The 14731-nt window shown below is 44.0% G+C and overlaps 1 pseudogene; it reads right to left on the reverse strand.

The window, feature by feature from the left end:
- LOC142365479 (integrin alpha-2-like) overlaps positions 1–14731 on the reverse strand; it is a 118291-nt pseudogene that overhangs the window by 90467 nt on the left and 13093 nt on the right.

Below are 14731 nucleotides of genomic sequence, written 5' to 3' on the forward strand. Positions count from 1 at the left end.
TCAGGAGAGGTGTAGATCGGATATTAGGAGAAATTTCTTTGCTGTAAGAGTGGTCAGGCATCAGAATAGGCTGCCCAGGGAGGTGGTGGAGTCCCCATCCCTGGAGGTATTTAAAAAACGTATAGATGTGGCTCTTCGGGATATGGTTTAGTAGGCATGGGGGTGTTAGAGGAACCTGATGAAATTCAACAAGGGCAAGTGCAGGGTCCTGCACCTGGGGAGGAACAACCCCATGCATCAGTACAAGCTTGGGGCGGACCTGCTGGAGAGCAGCTCTGCGGAGAGGGACCTGGGTGTGCTGGTGGACGACAAGTCGACCATGAGCCAGCAGTGTGCCCTGGCTGCCAAGAAGGCCAATGGGATCCTGGGGTGCATTAGGAGGAGTGTGGCCAGTAGGTCGAGGGAGGTTCTCCTCCCCTCTACTCTGCCCTAGTGAGGCCCCATCTGGAGTACTGCGTCCATTTCTGGGCTTCTCAGTTCAAGAAAGATGAGGAGCTACTGGAGAGAGTCTAGCAGAAGGCTACAAGGATGATGAGGGGACTGGAGCATCTGTCCTATGAGGAAAGGCTGAGGGAGCTGGCCTTGTTCAGCCTGAAGAAGAGAAGGCTGAGAGGGGACCTTATAAGTGCTTATAAATATCTTTAGGGTGGGTGTCAGGAGGATGGGGTGACACTCTTTTCAGTGGTGCCCAGCGACAGGACAAGGGGCAATGGGCACAAAATGAAGCATAGGAAGTTCCAGCTGAACATGAGGAAGAACTTCTTCCCTCTGAGGGTGACGGAGCCCTGGAACAGGCTGCCCAGGGAGGTTGTGGAGTCTCCTTCTCTGGAGATATTCAAGACCCGCCTGGACAAGGTCCTGTGCAGCCTGCTATAGGTGACCCTGCTTGGGCAGGGGGGTTGGACTAGATGATCCACAGAGGTCCCTTCCAACCCCTAACATTCTGTGATTCTGTGATTCTGTGTTGGGTGGATAGTTGGACTTGATGATCTTAGAGATCTTTTCCAACCTATGATTCTGTGATTTTGTGGCTGTCAGGCATCCTACCAATTCAGGTTAGTAGGCATACCATCTGTTATAAAATATTATAAAAATATATCTAATATATAGAATTTTTTTTGTACAAATGTTTCTAAATAAAAAGGGGGGGGGGGTGTCAGCACTGTTAATGTTTTGTAACACTAGAGTAGCCAGGAATTGGCTCCACCAAGTTCAAACAAAAGGGAAAGCGTATTAATGTTAGGTTCCTCAATACTACTGCAAATTTGGACTCCACGGAAGGCTGACTTTGTCCCTAAATAAGGTTTTCAAGGCCATTTGATTCAGCATGTATTTTGGCCTAGAGTCCTGTCCTTGAATCAATTGCAAAATAGCATCTTCCTATTGAGGAACAGACCTTTTTTGTACGTATATTCAGAGTCATGGTGTATAATTTTAAGTTTTTCCTGTTTTTCATGTTGCTGGTGCTACAGTGACAAACTGACACCAGACAAGATGTTTTATTTTCTCTGCAGTCAACCAAGGCCTGACCTGCAAACATGAGTGTTATTTGTCCCACTGAATCCCTGGATAAAATTTACTTCTTTCAGTGATTTTGTATCTTTCCTAATAGCTTGTCCATGGTATTGGATGCACTGTTGTATTTAGACATCTGAGACAGCCCAAACAATTCTGTTGTTTACCGGAACTACTTTAGTATTGAGTTTAACCCTAAGGTTAAGGACTTGTTTTTCAGAAAGTCTAGTTTACGTATCCCTGTACTGTTCTGCATGGGGCACTGTAAATGTACCTGATGGATTCTGCCTGGCGCTGGGAACCTCCTTAGAGGCTCCAAGCACTTGTACTCCCAGTGGGAATAAAATTCAGGGTGTGCTCATCACCTTTTAAGATAAGTTACAATGGCAGCACAGTAATCATTGATATGTTTTACCTTGCCTTGTCAATGGCTTTGAAAGTATTAGTCAGATCTCCTCCCTTCTGATATGTTCCCTCCGTTGCTTTAACAACCTCATCCTTTGTTTGATATGTATTCAAGTTGAACACATGGGGATTATTAGCATACTGAATTAAACCCACCTATGCAATAAAGAAATTATGTTAGATTATCAGACATTACAATCAGTTACATAGAATCATGATGCTTAATTATTTGTGAGGCTGGAGTAAAAGATCTGCAGATGCATATTGGGTTATAATTTTCTTTCAACACATATAAAACCAATTAATATTAACATGTTTGGAAAGCAAAGAAAGCTAAATGCTCTTGCATCTTATATAATTTATTACAGGCTAGAATATGTTAATGCAAACAATCTGAAATAGTAGGCATTAAATGTTTGTTTGGTTACTTCTGGAAGAGCTTATGGACAGCAATAATACAGGGAACTCTAAGGGAAAAATGAGAAAATAGCAAAAATTCTACAAGTGGACAGCACCTCATTCTGATCTCTTCTAAGGAAATCCTAAAGGTTAGTTACTTGACAGCACTGCAAGCCCTATTTATTTTTAATACAGGTGAATGCTGAAGAAATATGCTAAGATTTACATTTAGTATGAAAGAAAGAAAAAAACAGAAAAAAGAGGAGAAGATGCTAAAGGTGAGGTTTAGAAAGGACTGAGCACGAAGCCTAGCTTTTAAGCACCTTGCTTCCAAAGTAGCCCAAGGAAGAAGGCAGCCTTAGGGAGAGAAATTTCCAGTGCCCCAGTCTTTGTTCCCAGAACTGTTTACGGAAAATGGACAACTGCAAAGACAAAATGTTTTTAAAAAGGCAATAAACTTTTCCTCACCACCATGAAATTAAAAGGAAAAAAGAACACAAAGATCAGATCATAAACAAGCAGGAAAAACTTCTATTTTAAAGATTCAGCAGTTGGAAAGTAAGAGGCCTATGAAAAGCCCATAAAAGAAACTGTTCTACTTTTACCACATCCCCACAGCCTGCATATTAATTATTCTTGCATATAATATTGAAAGATAAAGGACAACAGCATAATCTCTTCCCTCAGGGAGGGAAGTACTGTAGTTATGCTTTTGGGTTTTTTTGGTCTTTCTCAAAGATATCTTTGACCTACCTGGGTTTTGTTGAGGCCTATATCTAAGCCTTGTACATTTTTTTTTCAAAAATGCGAGCACTGCATCCCAGGGATAAATGCTGTTTGACTCATCACAAACCACCACATCTTTGACAGAGGAACACTCTAAAACAAAAAGTGGATGTTAAATGTACTTTCAGTCTCAATGTGCTTACAACTCTGGCTAAATCCAGAGGTGCGTAGTTAAGTCTCACACAAGCAATACTTCAGATCAGGAAGGTTTTGCCTGAATGAAGACTCAATAGAAGCATACGCAGATTTTGAGCCTGTCTTCATTTTTTGCTGCTCTGGTGCAATACTGCTGAATTCAGAGGAGCGAGTCCAGATTCATATCAGCATTAGATCAGAATCTGTCAGTCCTTACATGTGAATCACAGGGCTTTATTTTTTGCACATACATGTTTTTAAAAATCCCAAATTAAAAGTCCCCAACAAAATGTATCTTGGTTTTGTTTGATCTGTTTTTTTAATTGAATCTGGTTTACACGTTGCCTTACTTTGAATAGCAGGAGAAAAGCTTCTTAGTATCTGGAAACTTGGACTGATTTCAGAACAGACTCCTGTTGCACAGTATTGCCTTCCACACTGTTGTGCCCACAAGGTACCACAAGTCTTTAAAAATAACAAAAAAGAGAAACTATAAAAATAACAAATACTTGTCTTACCATATCTATATACAAAAGCACAATAAGCAGGACTACAGGAATATAGGATCAGAGGAACCCCCTTGGATTATCAGGCCAAATCCCTTGCTATCACTGTGACAGTGTCAGGTAACCACTTTCATAGACTTTCTCACAAAAAGGAGTCTTTATTTGTGATCATCCTAGTGCTGTCTCCTACAAGATGATCCCTCCAGACTATGCACAGCTATAACTTCTAGGGAGTGTGACTTGGTTTGCGAGGAATCTGTACTGCTTTAAGCCAACTGCTTTACAAACTTTTGTTTAAAACTAGGGTTGGTATTTGCACAGCGCTTATAAGCGTGCGGAGAAGTACTTCCACTAACCAGGAGGTGGCATCAGAGCCATGAACATGCATATCGCTGCAAACATGCAGCATAGCTTTTCTTGTGGTATGTCTGATTACCACCAACAGTGTGACCAGACTGAAGAGTCTTGTGATCAGTGCACAAACACATGTTTATTAATTTGTGAAGCCTTGTTCCCAAGGGAAATTCACTTTGCCAAAATATTTACTTGTTAAACTTCACCTCCAGTGAAGGTGCAGCCTCAGAGTATATGCACTGTTCTGTTTAGCTGCAGCTAAAAGGAGAAGTTTGGCCCTGGCCTCACATACACCTCGGCTATGTGTTTCATTGCCTTCCAAGGAAAATAATCTTACTTCTTTGCTGAAAATGATCTCTGTAAAAAGAAATGTTTTCAGCTAGATAAGCCAGCTGGTTGCATGACAGCCACACCTCTGATATTAGAAGGATTTTTACAAAAGTACCTAGATTAAAAAGACAGATACTAAGACAGTATTTTGTCATGAGAATATTGGGGGTGTGTGTCTTCTTTTTAAAAGAAAATAATGTTAGGAATTCAAGGAAAAAAACATAACCTCCACTTAATCTCTGTCCAACAGTTCTGAAAGAAATGATAGCTTCATTACATATAATTTCTGATTGCCCTATCCAGTCAGGAGAGCCTGGAAAACAGAAAATGCACCATCTCTATTTAGGAAGAGAAGAGAGAGTGAACAGCAAGGTTAGCCTTTTCTCAAGAATATTGAGAAAAGGTAATTAAAGGCAGAAGTAAATGGAAAATGAGATAAATCACACACTGGTTTACCAGTGGCAGACCACATCAAACTATCCTAACATATTTGACAAGATGGCAAATATTCTAGACAAGAGAAAGGAAGTATATCTACATTATCTGATCCTGGGATAAGTGTTCTTTTTATCTGCCACATGGGGCATGATTAGTTTTACTGGAAAAGATATATATTTACAGAGGTGAGAGGTAAAAAAGAAATCATCTGTACCAGTAACTAAGAAGCTGGAGAAGAGTCTTTAATTTAAAGTTCTTTTAATTTAAAGTTCTTTTTAGATCAATCTTATTTGTTTGTTTTCTAGTTTTCTTCTGTATTAATGGTAACTCAAAATTGTGGTGTTAATCTCAGACCAAAAAAATAAAAATGTTCTGATAAACTTTGTTGATCTTCATCTAAAAAAAAAAAAGGAAATGCTCTAATGTTCTAGCATTGTTACAGTCAGAAATTTAAGATACATCATCAATGAAGGGGAAAATTGGGAGAGCACATATTAAAAACCAATTAACTTGAAAAGTGAAATATTAGAAAGGGGTATGCCAAGTTTCAGCATCCGTGAAAGGATGGGAACGACTCTCACACGCATTGATACGATGCACAGTCGGATTCTTTATTATCCCGCTTGTGCGGTTATATACATTTTCCAAATCTGTACACGCGATTACGCTTATTCGGATAGGCTACAGACATAAATCACATGCTGTTCACACGCCCCGCATTCCCTTATGATTGGTAACTATGCACTAACGCCAATAGAAACAGACTGCCTCCACGTCCTTGAACACATCTTGTTTTTGCTAACCCACATCATGTACACTATCAGAACTTTCTCAATGGTTATTTTTATCTGTCTTTTCCAGCAGCCTGTTCAGTTATGCTGTTTTGCTTAAGAGGCCTAGTCGTGCTAATTCTCAAGCTACATTGACCCCAGCATCTCCCCCTTTTTCTTTTCAAAAAAGCTAAGCTATCTTATCATTACCTTAAAAACATTTGCTCAATTTGTGTTAGTTGCATCACAATAATTTTCTTCACAGTTACCTCTAGTGCCTTTTGTGTTATGCGTATTATACATGGGACCAACATAATCACTGCCATAATCATTACAACAGTAAGCAATAACATTTTGATTAGTGACATTAACCAGCCAGAAATTCCCCATCTGTTTCCTGCTGCATCAAATACTTCCGCAGCCCCAATAAATCAGAATGCAGATACAATAGTATAAAGTCAAAAACCGGAAAACTTACCAAACCAGAAGATGCATAGGCAGTTACTTAGTCCAGACAAATCCATTAGATCACAAAACCCAAATAAATCCATCAGAACACAGAAATACAAACACTATGACAACAAACACATAAAATCATACAATCATGGTCGTGACCACACACACACACACAGACACACCAAGTTTTCAACATAAATCCAAATATTACAAAGACTTATGAACAGACAGTAGGCAGGCAACAAAAGTGATACTGGAAGAATGCCTTTGTCTTATTAATAGTCCCTGCTCAGAACTTTTTGGTCCAGTGATCAAAGGTTCTCCTCGAGAATCCCTCGGTGCCGGCTGGAGGTCCTGCGATCCCTGGGACCATTGATGTTCAAGAGCAGGGTCCTACCTGGATACCCAAACTCTACTACCAGAAAGGAGCAAAATAATTCACTCTCCAAAACTTAACCCCGGAGCCCTAGAAAGCAGGCACTCATATTGACACTCGTCAGATAGTACAGATAACAGCTATACATCGTTAGGATGTAGCATCTTTGTTAACCGGGCCCACTGTCTTTTTATCACCTCCCCTTGTTCTTCCATGTTCATTCAAGATGGGTTTGATCCATTTCACTGGCACCCACTCCGTCTGTCCATTATCTGTAGAAATACAAGCATATCCCCTCCCCCAAGTGAGTAGTCACACTGGACCTTCCCAAACCCCTTTGTCCGGGTGGAATACCGTTACTAACACCACATCATTGTCATAGACATTTTTGTTTGTTCCCCTGTGTCGAACAGCTAGGGGGTTACTATGACCTCCTCTAACATTCAACCAATTCAGGACAAAAAGGGTTTTGTGTAGACAGTCTATCGGGGATTGCTCTCCCCCCTTTTTTAAAATATTTAAATGATCTTTTAGTAAGCGATGGGAACGCTCAACAATAGCTTGACCGGTGGAGTTGTATGGGATGCCCCGTACATGCTTAACACCCCACCGCTGAAGGAAACGGGCCACCACCTGAGACCTGTAGGCTGGGCCGTTATCAGTTTTAATTTGTTCAGGTACTCCCAACACAGCAAAGGCTTGCGCCCAATGTCACTGGGTTGCTTTGGCATTGGTAGAAGTAGCTGCTGTTGCCCAGATGGCAGCCGAACACGTATTGACAGAGACATGGATGTGCTTCAAATGCCCAAACTGGGGGAACTCAGTCACATCGGTTTGCCAAAGTTGTCTGGGCTGTAGAGCTCGAGGATTTACACCACCATCCTGTATAGGAGTGAGTCTCGCACAGTCAGGGCAGGCTGCAACAATAGCACGCGCATCTGCTTTAGATAATGAAAACTGTCGTTGCAGCGCCGCCGCAGACTGATGGAAAAAATCATGCGCTGCTCGTGCAGCATCAAAGCTTGTGGACAGTTGTAGAGGAGTGGCTGTCACTAGTTGGTCCGCACGGTGGTTACCTTCCGTTAGGCCCCCAGGAATGGAAGTATGACTTCTAATATGAGCTACAAATAGTGGTTCTTGCCGCTGTTGAAGCATGTGCCATAACTGAGTTATGGCACTGAACAGCAATGGGTTTTGTATCTTACCGATAAATGCAAAATGTAACCTTTGTACGATACCAACGACATATAGTGAGTCAATCACAATATTAAGAGGTTGTTGAGGCCACCGTTTCAATACTTCCGCTACTGCTAAAAGTTCTAAAATTTGAGCAGATCCTTCCGCCACAAGGCTGCGCGAGTACCAGTAGCCATGTAGTTGCCACACAAACCCAGCACGCTTCGATTTGCTGATCGCATCCGTAAACACTGTCAATGCGTCTAGCAGGCAATCAGTCACAATATTCCGTGGCAACAACCGTCAACATGTCTTAAACAATGGGTGACGCGGGTAGTGATTATCTATTAGAAACGGTTCGTTCAATACGGCCGCCGCAAATTCATCATTGGTTTGACAAAACTGTGCAACCAGTTGGGATGTGAGTGGCATTATTATTTGGTGTGGTACAGCTCCAGCAATAATTTTTGCTCGTTGGCATCCTTTATGGATTATAGCCGCAATAGCCTCAATCCTTGTGGTCACAGTTCATTTGAAATGACTAGAACCGAAAATCCATTCCAGGATGCATAATGGGTCTGATTGTTGCTCCCGCCATTGAGCCAATATCCCAATGATCTCTTCCCAAGAGTCATAGATATATAACTGGATCGGGGAGCCTTCAAGTATCCGGGAGATAGAACCGTGTGAAATCTTCTGCGCGATAATTTGAAGTGCTGCCTCTGCTGGTTGTGTTAATTGGCATGGTTCGTGAGGATCCTTTCTGTCCTGCAATAGTTCATACAGGGGCTGTAAATCCATATTGGTTATTCCACAAATGTTCCGAATCCATTGAAGGTCTCCCACCAACTTTTGGACATCATTAAGAGTTTTGACGTTGTCAGCACGTATAGTCAACTTTTGCGGCCTAATCACAGTTTCAGTTAAAGTCATGCCCAAATATTTCCATGGGGGTTGTCGTTGAATCTTTTCAGGAGCCACCACTAAACCCCAATCTTCCAACATCCCCTTTAATTCAAGAACAATGTCATCTTGGATTGGACATCGTGAGGCCAATAATAAGTCATCCATGTAATGATACAAAATTAGTTCCTGAAGAAATCGTTGGAAAGGTTGCAGCGCCAAATCCACATACCATTGGCACATTGTTGGTGAGTTTTTCATACCTTGTGGTAGCACTACCCATTGGTATCGCTTCGTGGGTGATGCTCTGTTAATGGCGGGTACTGTAAATGCAAACTTCCCAGAATCATCCGGATGTAACGGGATGGTAAAAAAACAATCCTTCAAATCTAGGATCAGGATATCCCATTGTTCAGGTACCATAGCTGGCGACGGTAGTCCGGGTTGTAGCGGCCCCATATCCTGCATTACTGCATTAAGTGCTCATAGGTCTTGCAAGAGTCTCCATTTTCCGGACTTTTTCTGAATGGTAAACACAGGAGTATTCCAAGGACTAGTGGACGGGACCAAGTGCCCCAACTTCACTTGTTCATCCACCAATTCTTGGAGATGGGTGAGCTTTTCAATAGACAGCAGCCATTGGTCCACCCAGATCGGCTTTTTTGTCAACCATGTGAGCTTCAGTGTAGGCCTGGCTGTGCTCGCTTCAATGGCCGCTGTCAAAAAGGCATCTGAATGACACAACCCCATTGTGATAATACGTCTCTGCCTAATAGACAAATAGTAGTATTCAAGACATAAGGGCGTGCTTGTGCCAGCAACTTACCATCTTGGTCTACAAAGGTAATGAACTCAGTACTCATTTGTGTCGCTGCTGCACCACCGATTCCTGTCACCATGCCCGACACTACCGTCAATGGCCATGACTCTGGCCATTGGGCCCTCGGGATTATAGTATCATCCGCTCCGGAGTCTAACAACATTTTCTGATCTTTTAGTACAATGCCGTTCGGTCCTTTAATAGTGATCTTTCTTATGGGCTGTTGTGTGGAAAGAGATTGTACGAATGCCACCAAGGGGGGTCCACTTGAGCCAAAGGTGTCACTTCCCCTATAGTTAGGGTCAGTTAGGGGGACCTGAGCAATAAAAGGAATCAATTGGGCAACCTTGCTGCCTCGTTTGATGGTTAATGGTGGCGTGAATACCTTTAACATAATCCCTATTGGGCCTGTGGAATCTGCATCAATTACCCCTGGTAGGACAAAAATTCCCTGACTAGATGCAGAGGATCGCCCCAACAACAATGCACTCAGCCCATGACCTAAAGGTCCTGTGGCTACCGAGGGGACAACATGCACCTTATCATCTTCTATAGTGATGTCTTGTCCCACGGCCAGATCGACTCCTGCGGAGCCACTTGTGGCAGCTCGGAGCTCGTCGAGACAGCCATAGCTGTGGGGAACTTTCTTGTCCTCACGGCCCCCCATCCTGGCGCTGCTCTGCCCGTTTCCCGACAAGGGGGTACTATCCTTTTTAAACTGTGACCTGCATTGAGCTGCTTTATGCCCGAACTTGTCACATCTATGGCATGTCCCTACAAATTCGTCAGCCACCACCTTTTGCTTCTTGATCTGAGGACAGTTTCTTTTGTAATGGTCTTCCTCTCCGCAAATAAAACAACCAGTTTTTGCTTTAACACCTCGATCCCCTTTCCCCGTTTGCATGGCAGGTCGTAAAGCAGCGGCCATAGCAGCCACATGTATTCTGGCCTTCTCTCTTTCCTCCGCTAAGTGAGGTAATCGGGAACAAGCCTCCACGTACTGACTAAGGGTAGACCCACTAGGTAGGGACGCAATTATCTGTTGACATTGAGTGCTGGCATTTTGAAAAGCTAAATCCTTTCCTACTGCACCTTTTGCTTCACTTGGCAAATTCGGTGCCGCATCTAATACTTCCTTTAATCGGTCTATAAAGTGCATGTACGGCTCATCAGGACCCTGACGAATCTGCGTATAAGGTAATACAGGCTTCCCAATCTGTGGTAACTCAGTTAAAGCGGCCAGGGCTAAGCTCTGTGACTGTTGCAATATTGGAGGGTGTAGCGCTGCTTGAGCCGCCCCGTCGCGGAAAGCACCAGTACCCATGAGCTGGTCTAGTGTAACTACACGTAAAGGATCATCAGCACCTAGGTGAAGGTTTTCCATCATTGCAACCTCACATTTATCCCGCCACTTATCCTTCCACAACATAAAGGCAGTGGGGGGCAACACCAATTCTAACAAGGCTCGGGCATCAGCTGGCACTAATATCTGATTTTTGAAAAAGGTGGTAACCAGCGTCATAACTTGCTTGTTATCCAAACCATAGTTCATTACGGTTTTTTGTAACTGACTCACTGTTTTCCAATCAAAAGGAGCCCATATCCGTTGATTCCCCTGCGTAAACACCGGGAATGCTGTTAAACTGTTTGGTAGCATTTGTCCTTCAGTTACAGCATTTTCTATTACCCCCCTCCATCGTTGTCCCATATTAAAATTAGGGTCACGTATCGGGGGCATCCCGTCTCCACTCCGACCTCCAGCGGCCACACCATCCCCCTCTGTACTGCCAGGTCCCTGCAGACCACACCCACCGTGTGCGCAATCAGGCTTTTGAACACCGGATGCCCCTCCTCCTTGCTCTCTCCACTTCACGCTCCTCTTCCATGCCTCACGTTCGTCATCCCCCACCCCCTTACCGTATTTACTGCATAAATAGTGATCAGCGTCAGCTAAGCTCATTTCCCCGTCTTCCAGCATTACCCTAACCCAGCGCCGTTGCCAATGCTCTAGTGGTGAACTTCTCTTAATGCTTCCATTATTTGACCCCCCTGAAATCACCTCCCCCATCCCGTCCAACTCCCCACATATCTGCTGCTCGACCGCTCGTAAACCGTCCATTATGGCCTCGTGAGCCTTTCGATATGCCTGTTTAATCGTGGCATTACGGGATCCTTTATCTAGTCGTTGCATCTCATCCAACAGCTTTGTCATTTGATCGTGTTGCTTTCTCAATGTGTCCGTAAATTCACTTTTATGAATCTTTGGGTATAATAGCGATGTTGCTCCTTCAGGCGAGTCACTATCCATTTCTTGAAAATCGGAGTCCGGGAGCGGCACATTCTCCGGCAGTGGTGGGGCTGTAGGTGGCACTGGTGCCCAGTCTCACAATTCAATACTCGGTCCTCCCCAAAACTCAGTTTCACTAGGACGAACGGGATAAGCAGAAGGCGCCGTACAGGGATCTTGATACTCTCCAGCGGGTTGACTGATTGCATAAACAGCTCTCGCGGCGGCTACAGCCACGGTAGCATCGTCCTTCATATCAACAATCATATTTTTAACAGTTCGGAAAAGAGGGGCTAATTGTTGTGCCTCTTTGTTTCCGACCTGCACAGAGTCCCACAAGTCCATCCCAACTCTGTGCCACGCATCCGGATCGAACAGCTGATCCATTGTTATCAGCTTTCGGCGGCGGCACCATAATAATAGTCCCGATATGTCTCCTTCAGTTAACTTAGCGTCAGCTCGATCCACCAATTCCAACAGGCTTTTCAGCGCCGTGTTTTCCAACGCTGATACAGTGGAACCCATACTGCCGATGTTCATGCCCCCCCTGGTGTGCCGCGGATCCGCTCCTGCCTCTCTCGGGCAGCCCGGCTTACCTCGCCAGCTGGCAGTCCCCTGCCTCCTTCAGCTGCTATAAATCCTTAGGGTCACCACAATGCCGAGTTTCAGCATCTGTGAAAGGACGGGAACGACTCTCACACGCATTGATACGATGCACAGTCAGATTCTTTATTATCCCGCTTGTGTGGTTATATACATTTTCCATATCTGTATACGCGATTGCACTTATTCAGATAGGCTACAGACATAAATCACACGCTGTTCACACTCCCCACATTCCCTTACGATTGGTAACTATGCACTAACGCCAATAGCAACAGACTGCCTCCACGTCCTTGAACACATCTTGTTTTTGCTAACCCACACCATGTGCACTATCAGAACTTTCTCAATGGCTATACTTAGCTGTCTTTTCCAGCAGCCTGTTCAGTTATGCTGTTTTGCTTAAGTGGCCTAGTCGTGCTAATTCTCAAGCTACATCGACCCCAACAGGGGTACAGACTTTCCTTTAAGGACTAATCTTAAGAAATGTGGACATAAACTGGGAGCTCATTGAGTGGAAGAGACAGAAGCAGATGGATCGGGCACTGGCTGATTACAGGGTGACCACATAAGCATGCAGCCAACATGCAAAGATAGTATGGCCTGAAGATATGTGACAAGAAGCACTTCAAGTTGAGACAAGGAAATACCAAATACACTATATAGTGTCCTGGAAAGACTCATGTGGAATACAGCCTAGATCTGGTCATTCATGTTCAAGAGGGGTATATTTTAAAAAGCGCATTTCATCCAAAAACCTCTGTGTTTGTCTAGCAAAACAAAGGACAAAGGAGAATGTGGGGTGTTAAATATATAAGGGAGATTTTACATGTAGGGAGATGGGAGCTTTTTAACTAAAGGCACAGCACTGCACAAAGAGCAAACTGATAGAATCTTAGATCAGGAATCCGGAAAAAAGTTCTTAACCATCAGTGAAGTTCTTAAGCACCTTTCTAACAGGACTAAGCATGCCTCAGAAAAATGTAATGAGTGCATGAAAATGACTGCCCTGTACTTAGAACACCTGTAGGAAGCAATCACATGGCATCAAACAGCTGAACCAGCAGGACCCACAAGCTATGGCATAGACAACTCAGGCTGGGTCACGCTCCAGCCAGGCAGCCCAGGACACCTCCCGGGATGCAGCAGAGACTGGTGCAAGTGGACAGAGGCTGAGAGAGAAGCAGCTGCAAGAGGAAGGAGCGCAGTGAGCTAGGACAAGGAAGCCCTGAGCATAACCCAGAGAGCCCATCACAGAGGCCATTTGCCAAAGACAGCATCTTGGACCGAAGTCCTGTCCGGCAGCAGCTTGCAATTACGAGCAAAGACAATCTCTACTTATTATCCAATTCCAGCCACATCTAAGTCACAGGGCTTTTGATATTTGTTGAGGCTGAGTCACAAATAAGCACCTGTCTCCAGTACCCCGTTCTCCTGTCAAAAAGAGCTCCCTTCGCCAAAGAATTGGCTAACTATTCACATCTTAGTGTTCAACTTTTTTTGTTACTTTATGCAATTTAGGTAGAGTCAATCAATAGCATATGGATCAGGAAATTCTTTGTATTTGAGAGAAGTTCAAATATTACTAGAAAATGCAAACTTTTCTACATGAGATTTAAATTACTGCAACTACAAATACTGATTAAAGTGGGTATGCATGGGACAGTATTAACAGTAATTAAAAGGTATTATCAAAGAGACAGAATAAGATTGTTTTAATAAGTATCTTCTCAAACCAACAATCAAGAAGAGCACTGTTGCTGTATTTTGAAGTTATGATTCACCTTGGCGGGTTGACCCAGGCTGGGCACCAGCTGCCCACCAAAGCCCCTCTATCACTCCCCAACTTCAGCTGGACAGGGGAGAGAAAATATAACAAAAGGCTTCTGGGTCGAGATAAGGACAGAGAGAGATCACTCACCAATTACCATCACGGGCAAAACAGACTCCACTTGGGGAAATCAGTTTAATTTATGTATTTATTTATTTATTTAAATTTATCAGTAAAGGCAGGGTAATGAGAAATAAAACCAAATCTTAAAAACGCCTTTACCCCACCCTTCCTTTCTTCCTGGGCTTGACGTCACTCCCAATTTTCTCTACCTCCTACCTCTGAATGGCAGAGGGAGTCGGGGAATGGGGATTGTGATCAGTTCATCACACGTTGTTTCTGCCATTCCTTCCTCCTCACAGTCTTCCCCTGCTCCAGGGTGGGGTCCCGTGCCTCCTACAGGAGACAGTTCTCCACAAACTTCTCCAACGGGAGTCCTTCCCACAGGCTGCAGTTCTTCATGAACTGCTCCAGCATGGGTACTTTCCACGGGGTGCAGTCCTTCAGGAACACACTGCTCCAGTGTGGGTCCCCCATGGGGTCACAAGTCCTGCCAGCAAACCTGCTCCAGCCTGGGCTCCTCTCTCTATGGGGTCACAGGTCCTGCCAGGAGCCTGCTCCAGCTCAGGCTCCCCATGGGG

This window comes from Opisthocomus hoazin, chromosome W, assembly GCF_030867145.1.
Source record: "Opisthocomus hoazin isolate bOpiHoa1 chromosome W, bOpiHoa1.hap1, whole genome shotgun sequence".
NCBI classification, from domain to species: domain Eukaryota; kingdom Metazoa; phylum Chordata; class Aves; order Opisthocomiformes; family Opisthocomidae; genus Opisthocomus; species Opisthocomus hoazin.